The following is a 12939-nucleotide window of genomic DNA, read 5'->3' on the forward strand; positions in this document are numbered from 1 at the left end:
CCCCCTATACCACGGTTTTTCCTGCCCGATGACATCATATGTCATCACCAAACTTTTGTCTGCCTTTAATAAATATTTTTTTAAATATACTTTAATAAATAAGCATGGTGAGTTATAATCTAAATGGTTGCTAAGGGAATGGGAAATTGCAATTTAGAGGTTTAAAGTGTTAAGGGAAGGCTTGTAATACTGTTCATAGCCAAAAATAGTGTATTTACTTCCTCATCTCTACTTCGTGGAAATTCGACTTTCATGGGCTGTCTCAGCACGCATCCCCTGCGAAAATCGAGGGAACACTGTATTTCATTTTGTTATGCTTGTTGCTGCATTATTGCTGGTTATTGAATCTTTACTCCAGAGAGTTGTTGGTTTAGATCCTAGAAGGGTATAGTTAATTTCCTAGAGATACAATTGCAAATAGAATTTTTCCTAAAATTAAAACTAGTCTACTACTAAAAGAGTAGTAGACACTTGGAACAAACTTCCAGCAGACGTGGTTGGTAAACCCACAGAAACTGAATTTAAACATGCCTGGGATAAACATAGATCCATCCTAAGATAAAATACAGGAAATAGTAAAAGGGCAGACTAGATGGACCATGAGGTCTTTTTCAGCCGTCAATCTTCTATGTTTCTAGTCCAATGTCTAAGTATTTCAATTACTAAATTCAGAAGGACGTAAGCCTTAGCCATTTAATGCCTTTCCCATGTGGTCATGAAAGAAATTCAAAATATTTATATCCAGACAGATTATGCCCCTATAGTGCTGGTGCCATCAAGTCCACAAGTCATGTCCTCCTTTCCCGTCAACCTATTATGAATCTTTCTGACTTCTACCCCTATTGTTACAAATCATCTGCTCCCAAGAAGACATCGTTCTCTTTAAATCTGGTTATTAAATTACAGTGGGCCTGAAGAGCTAACAGTTAAAGAAAATCTTGTGCTTTACATTGTGTGGGGATTTATTACTTTCATATTTCACACAGTTTTATTGCAATGGTCAAAAGCTACAATAAACTTGATCTGATTTAAGGGGCATAGTTAATCATATAAATTGTTCATTAGAGAGACCAACAGAAGAGTAAAGCTGAACTCAAAACATATGTTTTGGCTCCCGTCATCATCTATAGATTCTTGGAAAGAGGACGAAGGAATTGCTGAGCATTGGGCAAAAGTGTGATTTGCTCATTGATTCAAGTATCTTTCTGCAATATTTTTTTTCATGTAAAAAGTTTTCTTTTCAAACAAATGTTGCATATTTTATGAACAATTACACATTTCAGACAAACATTACATATTTATAAGCGTCTCTCTATTTCAATTTCAACCAATGATATTCTCCTTATACTGTATATTTCTTTATCTTAACTTATTTTCTTTTTAATACATACATAATTGTTATACATACAAAACTGTATTTTTTTGCATGGCCACCACTGATTGGCTGATCAAGCGGCGGGAGAAATAAACTGCTATCAGCAGCCAGCATGTTTCAGGGAAGTCCTTAAAAGCGGCTTCCCTGGAGCCTGCCAGGTGGTTGTATTACACAGCGAAGGAGAAATAAAGGTGTCTGAATTATTCCTAAGTCTCACCTCTTCATTCCCATGCAAATCTAACACTGGTAATGAAGGTGATAGGAAATCTAACAATAATATTACAGTGGTACCTCTACTTACGAACTTAATTCATTCTGTGACCAGGTTCTTAAGTAGAAAAGTTTGTAAGAAGAAGCAATTTTCCCCCTAGGAATCAATGTAAAAGAAAATAATGCGTGCGATTGGGGAAACCACAGGGAAGGTGGAGGCCCTGTTTTTTCTCAGGAGATTCCTAGAGAAGCCCCACGGAGGTTTCTCCCTGCCTTTTCCGGCCCTGTTTCCTCCCAGGAGATTTCTAGAGAGGCCCCACGGAGGCTTCTCCCCACCTTTTCCGGCCTGTTTCCTCCCAGGAGATTCCTAGAGAGGCCCCATGGAGGCTTCTCCCTGCCTTTTCTGGCCCTGTCTCCTCCCAGGAGATTCCTAGAGAGGCCCCACGGAGGCTTCTCCCAGCCTTTTCCGGCCCTGTTTCCTCCCAGGAGATTCCTAGAGAGGCCCCACGGAGGCTTCTCCCCACCTTTTCTAGCTCTGTTTCCTCCCAGGAGATTCCTAGAGAGACCCCACGGAGGCTTCTCCCTGCCTTTTCCGGTTGCAGTTTCTGAGGCTCTGGTATGTAAGTGGAAAATGGTACTTGAGAAGAGGCAAAAAAATCTTGAACACCCGATTCTTATCTAGAAAAGTTTGTAAGCAGAGGCGTTCTTAGGTAGAGGTACCACTGTACTTCTATCATGTCTCCCCTGGTCCTTCTTTTCATAGCCGTGCCCAGTTCCTGAAACCATTCTTCGTATGTTTGCCTCCACTACCCTAATCATCTTTTTTGCTCTTTTTTGCATTCTTTTGAGTTGATACATCTTTTTGATATTTATTTATCAAATTTATAAGCTGCCCCTCTCCTGACGGACTCATATACAATATTCTGCTTATACACTGTCTGCCAAGAGGGACTCCCCCCCCCCACACAAACACACACGATTCGGTTTGACTTGTTTGACTGTGCAGCTTCTCAGCTTTTAAAGACGCCTTTGGAAAGGAGGCTGAGCTGTTTTGCTTCCCCCCAGGGAATCCACAGCCCTGTTGCCTTTTGAAAAAGCACCTTTTTGACTGATCTCTTTTTCAAGTTTTTCTGTGGTGAACCCGCTGCAACGGCTCCCGACAGATGGAGCTGCTTCTATTTTATTTTAAGGCAGAGAAGGGGTTTTTTTACTTCCCACCCCACCAGTTCTCCCCCACGAAAGAGAGAGAGGAAGGGAGGAAAGGAGTGAAAGAGGGACAAGAAACATAGAAGGAAGGGAAAGGAAGCAAATTGAAGGGGGAAAAAGAAGGGAAGGGAGGGATGGAAAGGGGAAGCGGAAAAGAAAGGAGGAAAAAAGGATAGGAAGAAAGAGAGAAGGAAAGGAGGGAAGGAGAGGAAAAGAAGGGAAGGGAAGGGAGGGGAGAAGAAATGGGAAGGGAAGGGAAGAAGGCAAGGAAAGGAAGAAAAAGGATAGGAAGAAAGAAAGAAGGAAAGGAGGGAAGGAAAAGAAAGGAAAGAGGGGAGAGAGGGGAGAGAAAGGAGGGAGGGAGGGAGGGAGGAAGGGAGGAAAGAAAAAAGAGAAAAGAGAAGAGAAAAGAAGAAAAGGGAAAAGAAAAGAAAAGAAAAGAAAAGAAAAGAAAGATTATGAGCCCCCTTGCCAGCAACTGCCCCACCCTGGAACTGGACACGGAGACCAGCCCGCACCACTTTGCTCGTTTCTGAACTCTCCCCAAAGAGGAGCTCCTGGTGGGTCGCTTGGAGGAAACCGGCCGGGGAACTTCCCCACGCCCCGTGGGCGGGGTTCGGGGGGCCGGACTAGATGACCTATAAGGTCCCTTGCAACTCTTGTTAATCTGACCCCCAGCGGCTGCGAGTGACCGGGAGGAGATGAATGTCACGGACCTGACCTGGCGCGACAAATTCTTTGTGTGTCCAATTACTCTCGGCCAATAAAGAATCCTATTCTATTCTATTCTATTCTATTCTATTCTATTCTATTTAATTCTAATTCTATTTTATTCTATTCTAATTCTACTCTACTCTACTCCCTGCTCTGCTCTGCTCTGCTCCCTATTCTATTCTATTCCATTCCATTCCATTCTATTCCATTCTATTCTAGGTGAAAAGCTGAATGTGCGAACGACTCTCGGGGAAGCCTGCTGGGCAGGAGAAACTTCTGCTTACGGCTGTTGGTTTCCGATCTGTCCCCTGATTAAGATACCAATTACCCAGGTTCTCCTGTCAGGATTCATTTTTCATTTATGTTTTAAAATGCAGAAGCTGTCTGTCCCCCCCACACACACACACATACACAAGCCCTTCAGTTCAGCCTCACACGTCTGTCGTTAGCGTGCATAAATCCAGAGTTAGAAGGGTGTGACTGTGTCGTGCAAAATTGCAATCTCAATCCCCACTCTGCAAGGAATGGATGAGAAAGTCCCACAACCCGGGCATCAGAGGCTAGGGCTGGTGGAAGGGGGGGGGGGATTGAAGGTGTGTGTGTGGTCCTTATCTTGGGTAAATCAACAGAAAGGCTCCAGAGCTAAATCCTTGGAATGGAGTGTTCTGCAAAGGTTCTGCTCAATTTCAGGAGCGAGGCTGCAGCAGGGAAATCTGACAGTTTCCAAGGAAAATGCTACATTTATTCAATAGATTGGGTGGGTGGGGCTTAAAACATCACCCAGACATTTAAAAATTGCAGAAGGCTTTCAGATGCTCAACAATCTGCATTTACAATGGGGAGAGGAGGAAGCTAACAAGAAATCCCACCCCACCCCTTCCCACTTTTTTTTCCTGAGCTGAGAAGAAAATGTAAAACCACTAGAGATCTTAAAAAACCCAAAAGGCGTTTTGTTCTACTGGTAAGTCAGAATTTTTTTTACTGGCTTTTACTGTTAGTTCCTCATTTATCTTTTTGGGCATTAATTCATTCTCTCTCTCTCTCTCTCTCTCTCTCTCTCTCTCCTCTCTCTCTCCCTCTCCCTCTCTCTCTCCCTCCCTCCCTCTCTGTTTGTCTCTCTCTCAGACTGTGTGTTGCTAGCTTTGTAATCTGCTTCTCAGTTTATGGATGAGAGGTTGACTTTAAAAAGCAACTAACTCTAAGGCTAATTAACTAGCCAGGGAAGAAGCTCTGATAAAGTCATGTTTGCAAAATGAACATTTAACTTCCCTGTAAGTTTGGAGTGAGTTGCAAGCAGCTGTGATTTGTCTCCAACAAGCAAACAGTTCTTAAAAGAACTGTTATATTATTATCTGAAGGAGTCTTTCAAAATCTGTTTCTACTTGGATTTCAATGCATTTTATCCTCATTGTTGCCAGTCAGTTCCTGGATCATAAACATTCTTTTTAAAAAGAAAAAAAATAATTGATTGGGAAGAAAGGGGACAAGTAGAGAATTATAGCTGCCCCGAGTCTATGGAGAGGGGCGGCATACAAATCCAATAAATAATAATAAAAATATATGCTTGTCTGCTCAGGAAATCATATCCCGTTAATGTCCTTAGAAGGGAGTCTGGTGGTGTCTTTAAAAACAGACCTTAGCTTAACAATTCAGATGCCTTTTTCAGATAGAAAAGGTGAGCAGTGGCTTTACCTCTGAGCAATTGGCAGGATCAGGCTGCATGGAAAAATTTGGGGGGAAGGAATCCTGGAGAGTTATTCCAGAAAGCAGCAATAACACAAGTTGACTGTGACAAAGGCAGTGAGCTCTCTCGCTCTCTCTCTCTTACTCTTTAATAGTGCCTTGAGGTGACCTATCACAAAGGGATTTTCACAGAAGTGGGAGAATGGCAGGTTTGCTCCTACTTTCCTCTGAGATGGTTCCTGGTTGAACCTGGACTCTCCTGGAAGAGTCCCATCAAAGACCAGGCTTGGGTTAGCTTTGCACAATTGTTCAAGGTCAGGCAAGGTTGGGTGAGAATTTTAACTGTTGCATTAGTGTCTAAAAGAGAATCAGGGTTGGTTGGTTGGTTGGATGGATGGATGGATGGATGGGTGGGTGGGTGGATATATATTCATCCATCCATCCATCTGGGCAGGATAGTTGTAGCATTGCCTAGTGGACTCACAAGAAGCTTCATGTTTCAGCAGCCAGTTTCAATTGTGGAGAGAGCTATGCATTTTCACTCCAAAATCCATGTATGTATGTATGTATGTATGTATGTATGTATGTATGTATGTATGTATGTATGTATGTATGTGTCATTGTCAGGGAACTGTTGACCCTCCAAATATGGCTAGACTATGCCTTCCATCTTCCTTGGCCCATTTGGGCTGAGGCTTATGGGAATGTGGTCTGGTGATGCTGGAGTCATATTACTATCCAAAGCACCTTAAGGCAGGACAAGAAATAATGGTTGGAAACTAATCCAAGAGAGAAGCAACCTGGAATTGAGCAGAAACATCCTAACAATGGCGACAATTAACCAGTGGAACAGCTTGCCTCCAGAAATCCTGGACACTCCATCATTTTAAGAAGAGACTAGAGAGTCATTTATCTGAAATAGTATAAGTTCTCCTGCTTAAGCAGGAGGCTGGACTAGATGACCCCCAAGATCTCTCCCAGATTCTATTCTATTCTATTCCATTTCCTATTCTATTCCTATTGTATTGTATTGTATTGTATTGTATTGTATTGCCTTCTGATGCTTTGGAAAATAAGTTGAACCTCATTGTCTCCCCTAGTCGTTCTTTTCATTAAACTAGACATACCCAGTTCCTGCAATCATTCTTCATATGTTTTAGTCTCCAGCCCCCTAATCATCCTTGTTGCTCTTCTCAGCACTCTTTCCAGAGTCTCAACAGCCGTTCTTCTTTTGAATCACTATAAAGAAAATATAAAGAAACATGAACATTATATGTTAAAAATTTCTTATCCTCAAGGTAAGTGAGCCAAGTGACAGAAAGTTCTCCTCTGACTCATTAACTTGAGTTCAACGTCTGTGGACCATATTAACCTATCTATGCCATTTTCTTGGCATCAGTACGGAAGTAACATCTATGGAGATTGTCAATCATCCAAGTCCTGGTTGTCCCAAAGGTCCTTTTTCAAAAGGCAGACAGACTTGCTTTGTTTTTCCTTGAAGAGGTTTCGCTTCTCATCCAAGAAACGTCTTCAGTTCTTCAGTTCAGAACTGAAGAAGCTTCTTGAATGATGTTGTGATTCCGTCTGAGGCCCCTCAGGGAACGGCTGATCCTCTGCCGGCTTCCTGCTCAGAGGGGGAGGATGAGGAACAGGAGGTTCAGGCAGACAGGGAGGAGGAATCTCAGGCTGAGGGAGAGGGAGGACAGCCAGAGTCCCCCGAGAGGCAGCTCTCCCCAGCAAGCAGCCTGGATTCCTCAGATGAAAATGCACAAGCAATAATCGATCTATGGCAGAGAAGAGCAACACAACGAAGGGGACAATTAGCCAGGTACTTTCAGCACTAAAGAGGCAACAGCTGGGTTTGGGTGTGGTGCTCTCTGGAAAGGCTGAAAAGGCAGACCCACCCTTCCTGGCTTGTGGAGTATTATCTTTGGGAGTCCTGGGACCTGGCTGTGATCTTTGGCGTCTTGGAATTCTGGTTTGTGACTTTGAATACTGAAACCTTGGGGGGGAAAAGGTGTGGGTCTTATTCTCTACAGTGGTGGGTGTGCCAGCAAGAAGTCTGCTGTATTGTCTGGCCATCAGGACTCTGCTGTGAAGTCTCATAGCCTGCCTGTTGGGAAGAACAGGGTTTTCTCTGTGTTTATTTTTCAAACTATAAAGTGCTTTTGCTTTTACCAGCGTGTCTGGCTGCTTTTTCCAGTTGGTGTTGAGGTCTGGGGGCACCCAGACAGAACAAATGAGAACCAAGAAGGTGCTTTCAAAAAGCACCTTTGGGATATTGCATGAGCAGTACAGGGGTACCTCTACTTACGAACTTAATTCATTCCGTGATCAGGTTCTTAAGTAGGAATGTTTGTAAGAAGAAGCAATTTTTCCCCATAGGAATCAATGTAAAAGCAAATAATGTGTGCAATTGGGAAGGGTGGAGGCCCTGTTTCCTCCCAGGAGATTCCTAGAGAGGCCCCACAGAGGCTTCTCCCTGCCTTTTCCAGTTACAGTTTTGAAGGCTTGGGTTTGTAATTGAAAAATGGTTCTTGAGAAGAGGCAAAAAAAAAATCTTGAACACCCGGTTCTTATCTAGAAAAGTTCTTAAGTAGAGGCGTTCTTATGTAGAGGTACCAGTGTATATTGTTTCTTGCTTCCGTATGTCTGCATGGGTGCGCTTGTCATTTGACTTTCCAGACTAACCTACCCCCTTGAACTTCTTGATAGATTTTTTAAAAAATCTGTCAAGATTGGCTGGTGCTGTCACTAGTTGTGGTGAGGATGTCTTAGAGAAGCTGTGACTTGTCGTTCCCTTCTTTCAGTCTGTTTTTTTTTCCCGACCAACCTTTCAGAAGCTTCAAAATAGTTGAACCAAAACTGGACATAGGTAGGAAGGGATCTGGAGCTATCTGCATTCAGGAATTTTATTTATTTTATTTATTTATTTATTTTGTCCAATACACAATACATATTGAAGAGAATAGACATGTAGTAATATATAGAGAGAAAAGGATAGAAGAAAAGATATAAAAATAGAGGAGAAGATATATGAAAGGAAGAAAAGATATATGAGATAAAGGAGAGACAATTGGACAGGGGACAGAAAGCACTCTAGTGCACTTATGCACACCTCTTACTGACCTCTTAGGAACCTGGAGAGGTCAATCGTGGATAGTCTAAGGGGAAAATGTTGGGGGTTAGGGGTTGACACAACTGAGTCCGGTAATGAGTTTCACGCTTTGACAACTCAATTGCTAAAGTCATATTTTTTACAGTCAAGTTTGGAGCGGTTAATATTAAGTTTGAATCTGTTGTGTGGTCTTGTGTTGTTGCGGTTGAAGCTGAAGTAGTCATTGACAGGCAGAGCCTTGCAGCATATGATCTTTTGGGCAATACTTAGATCATGTTTTAGGTGTCGTAGTTCTAAGCTTTGTAGACCCAGGATTGTTAGTCTATTTTCGTAGGGTATTCTGTTTCGAGTGGAGGAGTGAAGGGCTCTTCTGGTGAAGTATCTTTGCACATTTTTGAGGATGTTGATTCTTTTGAGCATCCCCAAGTAGGAAAATCCAATCTGCAGCATAGCAAAAATTGTAGAAATCTTTGAATCTCTTGCAGCAAAAGAAGCCTTCCTCAACTCTGTTTCCTGATATTCTGTAGCTGTAAAATTTAAAGGAACATTAAAATTGCTTTCCCGAAGACCCAATTCCTTTGGTAGTAATAATTTGATGCCATCCTCGTGCGCAGGGAGAATTTTACTATAGCTCATTTTATATTAAGGCCATCTCTCATGAACGTAGGCGCTGTGGTTTGGCTGATTTTTTTTAATAAAAAACCATTAAGCAAAACTGTTCAGGTTCCATTTATGCATAAAAATCAACCAGGGGTTTGATTTTCAGATCCAGTGTATCAGCAATTGTCATGCAGATGCCAGAGTCTTCCAAAGTAAACCTGCTATTTTCAGCAGTTATATGAGAAGGGATGTTTTTCGCAAAAAAAAAAATTAAAAAGAGAAGGGATGTTTTGTTGGCTCAAGTCTTTTTTTCTGGGGTTTTTTTTTAATCTTTCTTTTTGTACCACTTTAAAAAGCCTTAGTAAAGCCACATTTCTACATCTCCTTCTGGTCACCATAACATAAAAAAGATGTTGAGACTCTGGAAAGAATGCAGATAATTAGGGGGGTTGAGGTTGAAATTTACAATAAAATGCAGGAAGTGGATATATTTAGTCTAATGAAGAAAGGGTCTAGAGGTGGCATGATAGCAGTCTTCCAATATTGTCCAGGCAGGCAAGACAAGAAGCAATGGATAGAAACTAATCAAGGAGAGAAACAACCTAGAATGAAGGGGGAATTTCAACGAAGCAGTGGAAGTGATGTGCCAGTGCCTGGAGGCTGTTGGTGCCTGGATGGGTGTCAACAAACTCAAACTCAACCCAGACAAGACGGAGTGACTGTGGGTCTTGCCTCCCAAGGACAATTCCATCTGTCCATCCATTACCCTGGGGGGGAACTATTGACCCCCTCAGAGAGGGTCCGCAACTTGGGCATCCTCCTCGATCCACAGCTGACATTGGAACATCATTTTTTGGCTGTGGCGAGGGGGGCGTTTGCCCAGGTTCGCCTGGTGCACCAGTTGCGGCCTTATTTGCACAGGGAGTCACTGCTCACAGACACTCATGCCCTCATCACCTCGAGGTTCGATTACTGCAACGCTCTCTGCATGGGGCTACCTTTGAAAAGTGTTTGGAAACTTCAGATCGTGCAGAATGCGGCCGCGAGAGCCATCATGGGGCTTTCTAGATTCGCCCACGTTTCTGCAACACTCCGCGGCCTGCACTGGCTGCCGATTGGTTTCCGGTCACAATTCAAAGTGTTGGTAATGACCTTTAAAGCCCTACATGGCATTGGGCCAGAATACATCTGGAACCGCCTTCTACCACACGAATCCCAGCGGCCGATAAGGTCCCACAGAGTTGGCCTTCTCCGGGTCCCGTCGACCAAACAATGTCATTTGGCGGGCTCCAGGAGAAGAGCCTTCTCTGTGGTGGCCCCGGCCCTCTGGAACCAACTCCCCCCATAGATTAGAATGGCCCCCACCCTCCTTGTCTTTCGCAAATTCCTTAAGACCCACCTTTGTTGCCAGGCTGGGGGAGTTAAGTTATCCTTTCCCCCTAGGCTATTACAAGTTATGCATGGTATGTTTGTGTGTATGTTTGGGGTTTTTTTATAATAAGGGTTTTTTAGTTGTTTTTATTAATTGGATTGTTCATGTTGTTTTTACCACTGTTGTTAGCCGCCCCGAGTCTGCGGAGAGGGGCGGCATACAAATCCAATTAATAATAATAATAATAATAATAATAATAATAATAATAATAATTTCGTGATAGTTAAAACAATTAACCAGCTGATGTCCACAAGTCGTAAAGTTGCCAAGTTTGGAGTGGGGGGGTTTAAAATATGAAAATCTTGTCATGGCCATGCAATCAAACATCTGACAGACATCTGACAGACCTGGACCATATGTAAAAAAAGGGAGGGGGCTTTGGTTGAACAGCTGCAGTCAGGAACAGCCTGAACCTCTTGAGCTCCAATGATGAGGATTGTCACGGTGCACTTTTCCTTGAACTGATCTGGTTGCAGGGGAGAAACCGAAGCTGTTCAGCCCCTGTTTTCACTCACGAACCTTGGGCAATTATCCTTCTCTTTTCACCTATCTGCAAATGTTGAGTTTGAGTGCTTGGCTCAGAAGAACATTCATTTAAATGGGCATGTTAGATTTAGAAGGCATACCAAAATGCATGTGTTTCATTTTAGCTACGGTACTCGTAAAAAAGTACATTGGAAATTTTTTTTAAAAGCCCATCTCCATTAAAAAATGTAAATCAGGATTCCCTTGATCAGGTCCAAAATTGAACAGGTCCAAAGACAGGCTACAAAAATGGTGGAAGGTCTTAAGCATAAAACTTATCAGGAAAGACTTCATGAACTCAATCTGTGTAGTCTGGAGGACAGAAGGGAAACGGGGGACATGATCGAAGCATTTAAATATGTTAAAGGGTTAAATAAGGTTCAGGAAGGAAGTGTTTTTAATAGGAAAGTGAACACCAGAACAAGGGGGCACAATTTGAGGTCAGTTGGGGGAAAGATCAGAAGCAATGTGAGAAAATATTATTTTACTGAAAGAGTTGTAGATGCTTGGAACAAACTTCCAGCAGACATGGTTGGTAAATCCACAGGAACTGAATTTAAACATGCCTGGGATAAACATATATCCATCCTAAGATAAAATACAGGAAATAGTGTAAGGGCAGACGAGATGGACCATGAGGTCTTTTTCTGCCATCAGTCTTCTGCATTTCTATCTCCCTGATGGCAATCCTATGGCACCTGTGGCACACGTAACCATATCTGAGGCCTTGAAGCCTTAGAGTGCCAAAAAGGGCCCAGTGGGCAAATTGAAAGTCCGTTCTTCCGTTTTGCCCATTGGGCCATGTTTCACGTTCTGGTGGCTTAAGGGAAGCCTGAGGGTGATAAACAGCCTAACGAGGGGGGAAACATGTGCAGGAATGCATGTATGCTCAGTGCGGCATGCGTGATGGATTTGCGTGCTGGCACACACGCTCTCATTTTTGGCATGCAAGAAGAAAAAGGTTCGCCATCACTGCCCTATATTAATAATCTTTAATTTCGAAATGGAACAGTATTTTATTTAAATAAGGATACCCATGCAACTGATACTGTATATGATTAGTTAATCTATGCATATTCTATCATCTGTCTGTCTGTCTGTCTGTCTGTCTGTCTATCTAATCTATCTTTCTATCTTTCCATCTATCTAATCTATCTTTCCATCTTTCCATCTACCCATCTATCCATCATATATCCATCTATCCATCTATCATTCTAAAAAAGGCACTAAGAACCCTAGCTGATCAGATTACGGAGGCTGAAGCCAAATACCCTGATTCATTATTACCATATGATTCTTGACAAATGTACGCTGAGAGTATATTCACCAAGAAAAATTCCTTGTGTGTCCAATCACACTTGGCCAATAAAAATTCTATTCTATTCTATTCTATTCTATCTATCCCATCCATCCATCCATCCATCCATCCATCCATCCATCCATCCATCCATCCATCCATCTATCTATCTATCTATCTATCTATCTATCTATCTATCCAATCTATCTTTCTATCTTTCCATCCATCTATTCATTCATCTATCTATTAATCTATTCATCTACCATCTCTCTTTCTCTAACTATCTGACATCTATTTATCATCTCATTTATCATCTATCATCTAAGAGCCGGGGTGCCGCAATGTTTAGAGTGCAGGCTACTTGCAGCTATGGAACCAACTTCCGCCTGATGTCCGTACCACTCCCACCCTGCTGGCCTTTTGTAAGGCCACGAAGACCTGGTTTTGCCGGCAAGGCCTGTGGGGGGGGGGCATAAATTTACATCCTTGACAGCCAACTCTATGAATGGTGTGCCTATGTATGACTGTGACTGCCTTTTTTAAAAATAACTTTTTAATGGGGTTTTAGTTTTAGATGAATGTTCGACGTCTTTTTTTTTATCCCTTTGCATCTATTTATATTGGGTGGCATAGAAGTCAAATGAATGAATGAACGAACAAACAAACAAACAAACAAACAAACAAACAAATGCTTCAGCTAACTGCTGGCTGTAGTTCAGCAGTTCAACTCTCCCCACTGGCTCAAGTTGGACTCAGCCTTCCATCCTTCCGAGCACTGA

This window comes from Erythrolamprus reginae, chromosome 9, assembly GCF_031021105.1.
Source record: "Erythrolamprus reginae isolate rEryReg1 chromosome 9, rEryReg1.hap1, whole genome shotgun sequence".
Taxonomy (NCBI): Eukaryota; Metazoa; Chordata; class Lepidosauria; order Squamata; family Dipsadidae; genus Erythrolamprus; species Erythrolamprus reginae.